At 37.5% G+C, this 14,552-nt stretch overlaps 1 protein-coding gene across 1 annotated transcript in view; it reads left to right on the top strand.

Annotated features, from left to right (window-relative positions):
- lrp1bb (low density lipoprotein receptor-related protein 1Bb) overlaps positions 1–14,552 on the top strand; it is a 291,575-nt gene that overhangs the window by 55,658 nt on the left and 221,365 nt on the right. The gene's annotated exons all lie outside the window — the stretch shown is intronic.

Raw genomic sequence — 14,552 nt, 5'->3', positions numbered from 1 at the left:
TGGATGGATGGATGGATGGATGGATGGTAGATAGAGAGATGGTTGGATGGATGGATGGATGATAGTCTAGATGACGGATGGATGGCTGGATGGATGGCTGGATGGATGGATGGGTGGATAGATATAGATGATGGATGGATGATGGATGGATTGATTAATACATGGCTGGATGGATAGATGGATGGATGGGAGTTGGTTGGATTGATGGATGGATGGATGGATGGATGGATGGATGATAGATAGATATTACATTTATTGTTTTACTGGACTTTCCTTACTTGAAAAAAAAGCACTCATTTACATACAGTTGTGCTCAACAACTGTCTATTATTAATGTAGCATCAACCACCAAGTTTGAAAGTTTTGAAACTATGATACAAAGTCCGGCAGATTGTATGATAGTTTGCAAACTTCTATATAGATAAAAAGATCCATAGCTGTGCAGATGTAAGCTATAGTGTGTACTAGTACGCGGCAGTCCGATGAATATTTGCTTGAGGACAAGATGTGCAAAACAAGCTGTTCTCGACTTAGTTGAACAAGAATTATGTGTTGTTTTTCATTTCATTTCGTTCATTAGCTTTGGGACCTGCGGCACCTAATGAATGTATGCGCTATGTATATACGCCACATGCGCATTTGCATTTTAATACCTACGTGATGTGTGTTGGTTTGTAAAACACAGTTATTTGGATTATTCGGCAGCAGATGTATTTACATAGTGCGTACGTTTTTATCCTGCGTGGCGATGATAATGACATGCAAGGGCAGAAAAGATTTGATTAGAGTGCAAGATGTTGCATTCACATTTTTTCTTGGAATAAATGACATCGTTTTGGTGAATGGAATTAGCAGAGTTTTGAGTTTTCATGCAAACTATTTATTCACATTTTTGGACTCTGTTGGAGGAAATGGAAATGCTTTGGCGCAGCGCGCATAATAATGCTCTTTCACTTTTACTGCAGAACAAATAAAATCGGTATCATACATTAAAAATAATGCATAATGTATTAGCATTAGCTTAGCAGTATCTTAGAATTAGTTTAGCATGCTAAGCTAACTCAGCATTAGTATTAGCATGCAGCATTAGCATTAGCATGCTAAGCAAGCATTAGCATGCTAAGCAAGCATTAGCAGGCTAAGTTAGCATTAACATGCTAACTTAGCATTAGCATGCTAACTTAGCATTATCATTAACCTGCTAACTTATTATTAGTATTAGCATGCTAAGCTTGCATTAGTATGCTAAGCTTGCATTAGCATTAGCATGCTAAGGTAGCATTAGCATGCTAAGCTAGCATTCACATGCTAACTCAACATTAGTATTAGCATGCGGCATTTGCATGCTAAGCAAGCATTAGCATGCTAACTTAGCATTAGCATTAACATGCTAACTTATTAGTATTAGCATGCTAAGCTAGCATTCGCATTAATATGCTAATTTAGCATGAGGATGCTAACTTAGCATTAGCATTAGTATGCTAACTTAGCATTAGCATGCTAACTTATATTATTGAGATTATTAATGCTGTAATAATTATGCATGCTAAAATGAATAAAAAGATGAGCAAGTAGAAAAAGGGATGAGCAATAGTTCATACTAACTAGATTGTTATTCACATCTTGAGATTGTATTGTTATACAGTATGAAATGTTTTGACCCATTTTTCAAGTAGGGATTGCCTTATCATTTTTGAGCTTCTTATGGGGTTGACTAGGGAGGATGTTTTTGTCAGGTTGTAGGAGGAATATATTATTCTTGCATAAACCTTTCCTCACCACCCAGACACACAATGGAAATTGATAATCCCGCACTGGATGCTGCAGACGTGACAGCGTCTCGGCAGTCTGCACCTCAGCCGACGTGAAATTCAATTCAACGTACTCCCCACGAAGCAATTTGACATCAAAGTCGACAGAATCAAAGCAGTCCGATGACGTCTGAGCAGCTAAACGTTGTTGGGATGTCTGTGAAAAAGTAGATTGCTGGAAAGAGCATATCTGCGTTCTCCAGAGCTTGCCGGATCGATACCACGTCACATCATTAACCTCACTGGCAGAGATGTTGATTGACAGACTCATTCCATAATCTCTGATATGATGGAAATCTGTCTTAACCTTCAGGCATTGCAAAAATAAAGAAACAACAAATGTTTCTGCAGGCTGGTTAAAAAAAACAAAAAAAAAAACAAAACAAAAAAACATTCCTGGTGAGCTGAGAAAAGTACAGCATTTTTTTTTTTTTTTTAATATTCAATCAGGCATGACAGAGGCATACAGGTAGCACTTTAAAATGAATACAATTTAAATTAAATTAAAAATCACGATTATGAACTTTTTTTTAAGAGTTGGTATGTTTTTTGAGAACTGGTTTACAGCTAGCCTGACAATTAAATTCTTTGATTCCTCTTATTTTGTATTATTATTATTTTTTTTTTTATGGGATACTTATGGAAACCCATTCTCGAAAAAAAAAAGAAAAAAAAAAGAAAAAAAAAAGGCCCATTTCCGCCGGTGGGTTTTTAAATTTATTTATTTATTCATCATTATTATTAGTAGTATTATTTTATTTTTATTTTTTTACTCCATCAGAATCCGCCAGTGAAAAAGTTTTTTTTTTGTTTTTTTTTGTTTTTTTTTGAGAATCCGCTCGTGGGAAAAAGTTGATGATGCTACTAAGGCTAATGGACAGTCCAAAATCTTGTTGCTTGAAGCTGTTGTAGATGCAAAATATGTTCCTGGAGGTGTCCTAATACTTTTGTCTATAGCTATTTTCACCTCACCATATGCAACATAAGTCCTTGTTTCATAACCACAGACAATCCCGAGCAAGTCCGAGACACGTTAGCCCATTTCTTGTGCAATGAAACTAACCGGATCCGGATGAGATGATCCCCACCTTGCGACTCTCGACGATTGACGTAGGCTGAAAAGCGGAAAGTTCAATAAAGGGCAAGTCCGTCTTAATCACGTGCATCGATAGTGGGGTGGGCGACAGAAATGTCACATTAGCAATGGGAAGTGCTTGATTGTGGGATAGACAGATGAGCCAAGATGCCATTTGCTGACCTTTTATCAGAAATAACATTGTTCTTATCTTTTTTTTACGTTTGGGATACAAAAGGCATCATTGTAATTTGCATAATCTATTACATTCATTTGCTAAACTACTCCAGTGCAAAATTCCTAAACTACATTAAATTAAATTTGTTGTTTGCCAGCTATCACTAGCATGTCACTTTGTCTCCTGCAGACCTCCTCCAAGTCAAACTATTGAAATAACGTGTGCAACCTTGTATTTGTAAGTTTGCAGTCAACTTTTTGGCATATGTGCGGTGTTGAACTGATGGTACGATGACTCATCCATCCATTTTCGATTCCGCGCGTCCTCTCTACGGCAGTGTCACTTCTGAACATGGATTTGATTGAACTGGATTATAAGGCGCATGGTCAAAAAATTGAAGGCTCTTAGGTGTGCCTTATAGTGCGGAAAAAATGTATATATATATATATATATATATATATATATATATATATGTATGTATTTATTTATTTATTTACGATTATGCTAATTTTGTAATTGTGTAGTGTATTAATTGAAATTATAATTGAATTGCGATTCATTTCACAGCCCTAAATTAAAGCAAAAAAGAAAAACAAAAAAAATAGCAATTGTAACTCAAGGCATCACTGTATGCATAAAAAACGAGGACTGCCCTCTTTCTTTAACACTGGCCACTCGCCCTTCCAACTTGTTTGTCATTCCACAATGCAACTCGTTACATAGCGAGCGGCTTCCCGCTGCACTCTGAACCGGCGCCAGGTTCGAGCCGCGAGGGGATACAAACGCATCTCGCTCGCCTCACCTCGGATAATGCAGTTTAATCTGGAGGCTACGGCTAAAGGCACACTGACATGCCCCCCCCCCCAGCAGAGAATCGGCACACGTTTGGACAAAACTCGCCGGCAACCTTGACAGGCCTTCACCCCTCCGTGATGGCGGAAACCCGTCCGCTTAAGCAGCTATTACTCCACATGATTGCTAATCACGACATGGAGCGGAGTAGAAATCCCTCAGACTGCTTGCTGGTTAAAACAGAGCAACGCCAGTTATTATTATGTGACCTTGGATGGGGCAGGGAGAAAATCCCAGGATGAAGGGGTTATCATCAACGCTATAATGACACATTGTCATGCAAATGAAATTCACGCATGGCCGCCGCAATCGTACTAGTGAACAGCTCATTGGTAACAAAAAAATAAATAAATCTTGGGGGAACACTCTATATAGCTTTGACCTCAACAATAACAAAGCGTATTACTCAAGACAACTAATTTGTTTGTCTAAATTTAAACAGATAAATAATGTAAACACAACATTGTCTCATTTATTAACTGCTACACTTTGAATGGAAAATATATTAGACACCACTATAGGTCAGGGGTCACCAGACCCAGGGCTGCTTGATTATGAAGAAAATATTAATCACGATTAATTTGGTAATTACTGAATTCGCGATTAGGATGATCATTTGTTTTTTGGAACAAACCAAGAAAATGTTTAAACGTTAAAAAAAAAAAAGACAAATTTTGTTGAAACACTGTAATTATTCAAGTTTCTTTTGGACCAAAAAAGCTTTTTATTAAATTAGTAATTTTATATATGTATTTATTTTTTAAAGTGCAAGTACCGGTATATACATTTTAACAACTCAAAATTAGTATTAATACCAGACCGAGGGGCTGCTTGATTATGAAGAAAATATTCATCGCAATTAATTTTGTAATAATTGAAGTCATAATTAGTCATTTGTTTTTTGGCGCAAAACAGGAAAATGTTTAAATGTTAAAAAACAAAAAACAAAAACAAAAAAAAAAACTATATTGAAACACTACAATTATTATTATTATAAGTTTCTTTTGGACCAAAAAATTATTTTTATTAAATTAGTTACTTAAAAAAAGTGCAAATATATACATTTTTTTTTTATTTTTTTTTTTTAAATAATTGAAATTGTAATTATATGTCGATTAATTGCACAGCCCTACGTGGACCTTTTCTAAAAATAGCTCACCAGGGATGGGACATTGTGATTTCCTCTGAATGTTGTAGACGTGCTCGATTAAGAACATAAACACTTGCAATTAAATTACATGCATATTGATAGTCATCAATTTTACCTTCATAAATCATTGTTTATATTGGGAATTGGGAATATAAAGGGCAGCTGTAACTGCGCCCAGGTGGTCAAGGCACATTATGGCATTACTGTATGTTTTTATGAAGTACATTATTCTAGAGTGTCATTTTCTTACTAAAACAAACATTATGATTTTATTTGTTGTGGTTTTTTTGTACACTCTAAAAAGAGAATTGTTGAACCAATTTAAGATTAAACAGACAGTTGTTGACCAACTTAATAAAATCGCTTCAAGTGGCAACACACAATTGAATTAAGTTAATCCAAAAGTGAATATATTAGGTTTAATTAATTCCGTGTTGATTAGATTTGATATACTCACTTTGGACTAATTTAATTCCATCGTGTGTTACCACTTGAAGCGGTTTAATCTTATATTGGTTCAACAATTCTCTTTCTAAAGTGTATGCTGGAACAGATTAATGGCATCTCCATTCATTTCAATGGGGAAAGATGATTTGAGATGTTTTGATTTATGAACGCGCTCCCCGGAATGAGTTCAACTCATATTTGAAAAGCACGACTATTCAGCTTTATTCCGATGTAAACCGGGCTGCCAATTGCCTGTCAGAATCGAAGACATCCTGTCCGCCTTGCTGGCGTCTTCCCAGCCGTCACGCCTCCTCGTGTTGCTACTCGCAGTCTGAGCTCGCCAATCTTGTTGGAAGTCCTCGTGTGATGTTATCGTTATCAACGTACGACGACTATCAGGGTGGAACTCTCTTTTTTTTTCTGCGTGAGAAAAGAGAAGAGAGAAAGTGTTTACGATACAAAGTCAGGGCATTCACTTTATTGGAATATGCTTGATATCATAAATGATTCATTCCCTCAATGACTTAAATGAAGACGTGGCATCCTTTTGATTATGTCGTATCACACTTTAATACGCAAGCGTGAAGACCAACTGGAGATGAAAATCTTGCTGACTTGAATCATTTGGTATCTCAAGCAACATTTTTTATTTTTTTTTGCCTTTTGAATAAAACATTCTCGCATCCTCCGGGTCAAAAATGACTTGCCTTTGCTCAAGCATTGTAAATAAAACAGCCGAATTGAATTTTGCTGAAACGACTCATCATTCGCCATAAATTGTGCGAAAGCCTCTCAATTTACCCTCTTCACATGGCAGAAAGACGGCGTTTATTTCGAGCACCTTTTTTTGTAGCCTGCAGTATCCGCATAAGCAATATGGTTTGATTTCAATCACGAGTGGCTGTCTGTCCACACAGATGCTTTCCTGCACTTTGTAACCTCTTAGACTACGAAACGGTGCACATAAATTGGAAATATTGTTTCATGAGATTCTCTCGACAGTCTCAGCGCTCCGGCCGGTCACAGCCGGCGCACGCCGCTCGTGTCGTGTTTGTGTGCCACTCATTAGTCTACGGCTGGATTATTTTACACCGGCGCTCCAGTTCCAATTTATTGTCTATATTCTGTCTGTTTGCATGCACGTTTCAAGTGACACGTGTTCGGTACGGCTGTGAAATGACTTGGTGGCACATTTGGTAAAGCGCATTGTCCAGTAACCAGGAGGTCATAATTTCATAATCTCAATTTACTAAGCATTCCACATGCATTCAAATCTTAACATTCCGCTATTAGCATTCAGCTTTCAGCATTCCCACGCAATTTATCCAGAAATTGCACTTAGTGTCGTTATTCAAGTTGCACCTAGAATAAAACTGTTATGACACCCATGTTGTCAATCAGAAAAAAAAATATGTACGTCTATCAACAATTTTTCAGGCTTTGTGTCATTTTTTTTTCTTCACAACTCTATGGATTAGACGATCGCAGACACCATCATGCATTTCGAGAAGTGTGTCAAAACAAGTCGTCAACACAACACTCAAATATGTTCTCCTTCTTGCAGCTCAGGATACTTAACATTAGTCCTATTTTTAGTGGAAATGCACTCAAAAGCTCGATAGTGGCTAATGTTCTTTTTTACGGTGAACTTTCAGATTCACGCTGTCAGGTTTCTTGGGAGACATTTTGTGCTGACGGGCTGGCAACTTGCCGTCAATCACGACAAGCTTTGTCATGCTGTAAACATGTTGACAAGCTGACAAAAAAAAAAAAAAAAAAGTAAGGTTGGAAATGCTGCTTCCGAATTTGTGTTTGGAAGAAATGCGTTTTTGGTCCTGTTGTAAGCTTCCAATGTTGTTTTCTAATTGGACATGTGATTAAATCGCAGCCTTCCAAACGTCCTGATCATGAAATAAAGGTCAAGTTGAAATCGGAGGAGAAATGTAGTATAATTGGTGTTTTTCGTATGACACCGACAAAACTCACATGTGAACCGTGAATGATACGGGATGGTGGCGTATGAATAATAGATTTCAATTTTGAGGGATTAATGTCAAGGAGGCAAGTGGCTGTTTCTGTGTTGTCCTCTGAAACATTTATATTGTACGCGCTTTTAATAATATATTGACATGTCCTGCTTCTTGTAGCGGACATGAAAGTAAGCCCGCTCTGTGATGGAGTACAAGAGATAAAACAGAATGAATATTCTATCATGAAAAGGATCACAGTTATCAGTATTATGGGGAGATATAAGAAGTCTACACACCCCTTGTTTAAATGTCAGCGTTGTGATGAGACATAGATAAATCAAAAAGCAACTTGTGGTAATGTGGTTGCATAAGTGTGCACACCCTTTCATCATCTGGGACGTGACTGTGTTCAGAATGAACCAATCACAGTAAAACAACTCCAAATGAAGTTAAGTTGTTCTAGTAGGCTTTTCCTGACAATTTGTTTGCGTTCTAGCATATTTCTATTTTGAACGGTTCATAATTCCTTCCACCTTTTCTAAAGGCCCCCGATTATAGCTGACAAAAACACGGCTCCAAAGTATGAAGCTGCCACCAACATTCATCACTGTCACAATGGTTTTAGTAGTGTTGTGTATCACAATATGAAGGTCACGATATCACAATATTGTGGGGAGGTTGGCGATACAAAAGAAGGTCACGGTATTGTCAAAAAATGGGCTCATACAACAACAAAAACAGACACACAATATTGTTTTTGTACATAAAAGCAATGAAAAATATAAAAAATATTGTAAATATACATATAAAAAATGTAGAAATATAATATATATATTGGAGCACTAGTACAAGCATTACAATAAATTGATACTTTTTTAGCATTAATAAAATAAATAAATAATTTAATTAATTAATAAATTAATTGATTAATTAATTATTAAGTACAATAAATTGAGTTCCTGCACATATTGACTCGCTTCACAAGCATATTACATTCCCCTTCATCTGACCATTTGCGTGGTTTTTAAACATAGAACGGCCAAAACGTGCCTTGTGAAAATTAAACTGCACTAAAAAAAAAAAAAAAATAGCCACCAGATGGTGCTCGAACTGCACAAGTAGAAATCAACCCAACTTTTTTTTGACAGATATGCTACTACCACGATATTGCAGTTGTCGTTGCATCCTGAGTTAGCACCAAACATACCGTTTGGAATTATTGCTAAAAAGTTCATCCTTGTTTTCGATGGACTGTAACAAAATCTACCAAACACGTGGAAAAAATGTGTTCAGGCTTTTGCAAGGAAAAACCCCCCCAAAACAAAACAAAAACAAAAAAATCACAAAAAACCCTACTGGAAGAGCTGAAATTTATTTGGGGTTAACCAGAGACACGTTAAATGGTGGCAGGTGTGTGCTGACTGCCATTTAACACAAATTTTAATGTGATTGGTTAATTCTGAACACAGTTACAAGAGGGTGTGAGCGTGTGTGTTATGTTTATCAATAGTACGTCATAATAAAAATCAAAAACAGCATCATAAAATGTACCTCAAATCAAATGATTGCGACGATGAGTCAATAGAATTGAGATTTTGCCAGCCTTTAGCACTTATGTCCCTAGCCACTAGCTAATAAAATTCAATATTATAATGTAATCTAATCTATTGATCCCGTAGAAGTTTCATGGCTCTGATGTGTTCGGCCATTTTGGATTCAGCTTGGAGTGAGCTGCCGTTCCCCAGAAAAAAAAGTTTTATGCTACTTTCTTTAACCGTAAACTTTCTACGTGTTGGCTGATCTGATCAATATTTTCTATAACACGAGCAAGCGTGAAGCCGATAGGACCGTGCCAGCCTAAAATTGCTCATCAGTAAGCAGAGTCACGGCACTCTCACTTGTCGTAATATTCTCATCAGACTTGACTGGAATGGCATTTAAAGCTAAATACCACATGGAGTATGTCGCTCCCTGAAATGCGCTCGTAATAAAGATTTATTATTCACGTGGCAAACATTTGAGATGCATCACAGCGCGCTACATTTTTTTTGTGGTGGATTAACAATTTGAAGACTCCGACGCCGAGACTGCATTATACTGTTGTTATACTTAATAGCCTGCTTAGGTTGGCTGGCGCTCTCGTTGCTCATCCATTATGCATATGACCCGCACCTGGGCTGGATGCTGCGCTGACAATAATGTGAGATGGTTTCAAATCGCTAATCGAGGTGCGTGCGCATGGATGAGACGGCGACCGAGTTGGGTTTGTCCTTGCTATCGTTAAGGATTAACATACTCTGTATCTTGTGACTCCATGAAGGTGCTATTGTGTTGTAACTAGTTATCGTTGTAATAGACTGAATTAGTGAAAAGTAGTAATTACTTCTTTACTTTTAAATGTCGCTAAATGTTGTACTGAAATGTGCTATATGATATGAATTAAGCTGCCTTGCCTTACCGAGCTAGCTGGCCGCAACTTGTGACCTGTGCGAAGAAAGTTAGCTTAGCAACTAGCATCCCCCGGTAGTTCTTGAGCATATGGGAAAGATGCACGTATGGTTGGTGGCTCCTCATCCTCTATGGTTAGATGTGCTTGAAGCCATTTTCACACTGAGGCAGATATGATGACGTCATCAACAAACATCACGATTGGTCGAATGTGATAGCGTAGGCCAACTTTGTACCATGTTAACGCATACACCTCTTAGCCTATGCTCGAGGGGAAGCCAACCTGAATCATTTCTTGACAATAATGTTATATGTGACCACACTAGTCTAAACATGACATTCTGTTTAATGTTACATTTGTGGAATATGAGTTTTGAAGCAAAATCCATTTTTATCCATCTCGGGGCGGCCATTTTGCCACTAGCTGTCGACTGAAGATGACATCACAGTTGTTCAGGGCTAATGCTGCATTCGAGGATGGTCGGAAGTCGGATATATCCGAGTTGGTTTTTCCCAGTTCCGACCTGAAAGCGTTCGAGGCGAAAGTAAACAACCAAAATGGCGGATGGTGGTAAATTGTTTTTTATTTTGGTTCTTAAAACGTATTTTTGACCTCCAGCAAACTTAAATTCTCGTAATGTTGCTTCATGTATTGTATTTATCTTATTTCATAAGTTTTCCATACAGTTGAGTACTTGACCGTATAATTTTTAGAATTTTAAATTGCCGGGAGATAGCGGCATACTGTCACGTATGTTGTGTTACGTGAAGGTATGTTGAATATTTAGGAATGAAGAAAGCTATCTAGTTGTATACTCGAGTAAATTGTGTTTTATCATTCATAGTAGAGAGACATCACATTGTAGTCCGTCAGTGAAGTTGTAACATGTAAAAACGTTCTATTTTAAATATTGCCATTCTCCCAAAGACGTAATTATACGTTTTTTGTTTGTTTTTGTGTTTTTGGTTTTTACGTTTTTCTATGCTAGAAGGCTTTGATGTAGCCTCTGAACTGCTTGAAGCAATGGTTGTCACTACAAAAATGGCCAGCAGGTGGCAGCAGAGTATAAGAGATCAACCAGGGCCATATTGAAATAAAAACTCAATTACTCACAATTCTAAATAGATTTGTGAATAATGATGAAACTTCGCTACATTCTAATGCTAATTGCTGAAAAACGGAAGCAGAAATATACTTTTTTTTTTTTTTCCCTGATGAAAGAAGAGACTAATGTTTCTTTTGGTAGGTTCCATGTTTTATAGCAATAGAACAATATTCTGTGGGCCTTGCAAAATTCAGTTAAAATGGCTGTGAGTGAATGAGTTAAAGTGTATTATTAAGTGCATTGTATTTCAGAACACTTTGGAATTATAAAGGTCATATATATGTTCTGTTTTGATCTTTTTTTTGTGTGTGAGATGAACTCAGGTTCAAATTGTTATTTTTCTACCCCCCTCACACAGCTAAGCTTAAGCAATGATAGCCCTTTGTCGACTTGCCAAGTGCTTGCAGTGTCCTAGACTTTGGTAGCAATTGCGCTGTCACTCTCCCTTATCTCAAGTAAAACAAAAACCAAAAAACAAAATATGCATTGCTGCTGGGAGTGCTGGCTAGTCAAGCTTTTGAGGGTACGGAAACCTTTTTCTTTTTTCAGTTTTCCCCGCATCCTTTTGTTCCTCCCAATATCCGGCACACTTGAAAAGCCCCATGACTTTAATGAGCCTGGATGCTGTGTGCCAGCGGTGGCTGTTTGGGTGACAGGAACCGAGCTGATGATAATGTGCCGGGCTCGGTGCCACCGTCTTGCCACTCTTATGGAAATTGAACCCCGTTTGGATTGTTTCCTTTATCACTCACTGCAAGTTCTTTTGTTTGTTTCAGCTCGTTCCCTCGCTCACATATTATTTCCATGCAGCTATCTGAATATAAATGTGACTATTTTATTTACTTAGTCCTTCAAAGACCTCCCTCACTTATGTCTTTTTCAACAACAGCTGTCCAAGAGGGGCTGCCTGGAGAAAAAAGATGAAATGGAAAAAGAGGTCATTTTGCTAGACATATATTTGGCCTGGTAGCTTTTCAAGGTGAAGTAGCTTGAAAGGAAGGAAGAACATCAATAGGTAAGAGGGCTGCTCTGGGGGTCTCCATCACCCAATGTGGAAATGGTCCTCGTGTCTCTTCAATGGTAATCAATTCGGCTTTAAAAGTGCGGCAGACTTTTTTTCTTTTGAAGACTTGCGACAATCTTCCTCCAACAATAGTAAACGCGGCATACGCCTTCATGAAGATTTGAAGCAAGCCGAAGTGTGAATAATGGAAGCGGCATGCCGAGAGAGATCGTTTGCAGCGCGTTCGTTAGGTGCTGCAGATGTTCATCGTCTGAAAAGTGACAGCGTCAAGACTCGTTAACATATGTCTGACGCAAAATATTGTGTGTAAAATGACTGTAATTTATGTCACAATATTGTGCGGTGGTCCTAAGTGTATTCCAGTTTGTATCCATGGTGACAGTGCAGCATTTAAGATGGCAATTTTCAAATGTTTGGTGATCTTCTTTTTTTTTTTTTTTTCAGTATGCACATACAAAGTAGTTCATTCATAATGTTTTTCTGTATTTCACTTAGTGCTGTCACTGTCGAATATTTTTATAATCAGTTAATCTTTTTAAAAAAAAAAATATTTTTTTTTATTAATTTAATTATTATTTATTAGTGTTTGTTAACCAGTGATTGGTCGTTATTTCATACAATCGTATCTGGATAGTGATTTAAAAAAAAAAAGAAAAAAGAGGTGTACTACCAAAGAATATGAATATATAAAAATGCTTGCTAAAGTCTTATTTCGATTAAATACACAGAAGATAAATGGTGAACAATTACTGTTGATCTGCGATTGGCTGGCAACCATTTCAGGGTGTACCCCGCCTACTGACCAAAGCCAGCTGAGATAGGCTCCAGCACCCCCCGCGACCCCTGTGAGGAATGTGTGGTCAAGAAAATGGATGGATGGACAATTTTAAATTAAAAAATGGCTCCAAACGATTACTCGATTATTAAAATAGTTAGGGGTGCACCGATCGATCAGCCGGCCAATTTATCGGCACCGATTTCCTTAAGTTTGGGGGATCGCTGATCGGCCGATCCCTGAAAAATAAACCGATCTCGTCTCTCCCTTCAGAAGTCTGAAAAAGTATCCTCTTGTACTGAGATGATTAATAGGCTTTTATTTTTATTTGAGAGAAATACTTAATGTGCAGTTAAAACAAACTGTTTGTATTATTTCACAGATATTGTTCAATGTTTTTCAATAATAAAAATTGGAACACTGTAAGTGGCTGCTTATTATGAAAAAAAAAAAAAAATCGGAATAGGCAAAAATCGAGATCAGCAGGTCAGACTTTTTAAAAAATCGGTGATCAGCCGGAAAATTGTGATTGGTGTGCCTCGAAAAATAGTTGTCGATTAATTTGACAATTGATTACTTAATTTTGACAGCTCTAATTACACTTTGCTGGCACCAGCTCTCGTCATTCTCAAACATCTACTGCCATTGCCCGTATGCATTTTACATTTTGATCAGACTGGCTGAAGCAATTAACAATGCCCTCATGTAAAATGACAAGAGCTCCCTGATTTAAATGGCAAAATTGCAGATGTATTGCATCAGGAGGAAAAAAGGAGCCACGGAATGAATGAGCTGTTTGACCTTTTCGGTTGTGTCCCCGGGTAGTGGATTTGCTGCAGGGGTCCTTACCGAGCAGGATCACTGCCACTATTCAAACGCCGCAAAGCCAATCTCCCACATGCTCCACTCCAACCTATGATGGCATTGAATCCCATCGGGAGATGAAGAACAGACAAGAGCAAAGGAGTGGGAGCTTCTTTGTGAAATAAATAAGCATTTTTGTTTTGCTCTGAGCAAAAATCTCTTTAGGTCACAATGTCACTTTTTTATATGGCAAAATCTTTTTTTTTTTTCCTTTTTCAAACGCTGTGTCATTCTCAAGGATGATCAAGCTGCATCTCTGACAGCTACCGGCAGCAAACATGTCAACACTTTGATGGATACTTGCCATAATGAAAGACTACGATGACTCTTAAAGTCGGCTGAGCGTCCACGGAAGCGCCCCCCCCAATCCGTCCTTCAAATCAAAGTACAACGAGAACGAGAAGGAGGAGAGATAAAGGCAATTTTGCCAAACGGCATCATAATAGTTTTCGAAAGTGAAGGACATTGCGTCTTTGTTGGAGGAGCTGTCAAACACGCTTCCGCCACGTTTCGAAGTCTCTCTCTTTTTGGAGCATTTTAATCAATATAAGAAAAAAAAAAAAAAAAGACCAAACAGTCTCCTCCTTCAGGTCACAGAGGATGCTCTTATGCTTACATTTCCACAATCAAGCAATAGATTCTCAGAATAATAACTAGAGCTGTGCAGTTAATCAAAAATCAATTACAATTTCAATAATTACACTTCACAATTACAAAATCAGCATGATAGTAAAAAAAATAGATTAATACAAATTTTTCAATTGTTTAAATGTATACATTTGCACCTTTTCTAAATTGTAAAATAACTACTGGTAATTTAATACACTTTGTTTCATCCAAAATCCAAATAAT

Source organism: Festucalex cinctus, chromosome 11 (assembly GCF_051991245.1).
Source record: "Festucalex cinctus isolate MCC-2025b chromosome 11, RoL_Fcin_1.0, whole genome shotgun sequence".
Classification (NCBI taxonomy): domain Eukaryota; kingdom Metazoa; phylum Chordata; class Actinopteri; order Syngnathiformes; family Syngnathidae; genus Festucalex; species Festucalex cinctus.
This window is presented reverse-complemented; position numbering and strand designations above follow the sequence as displayed.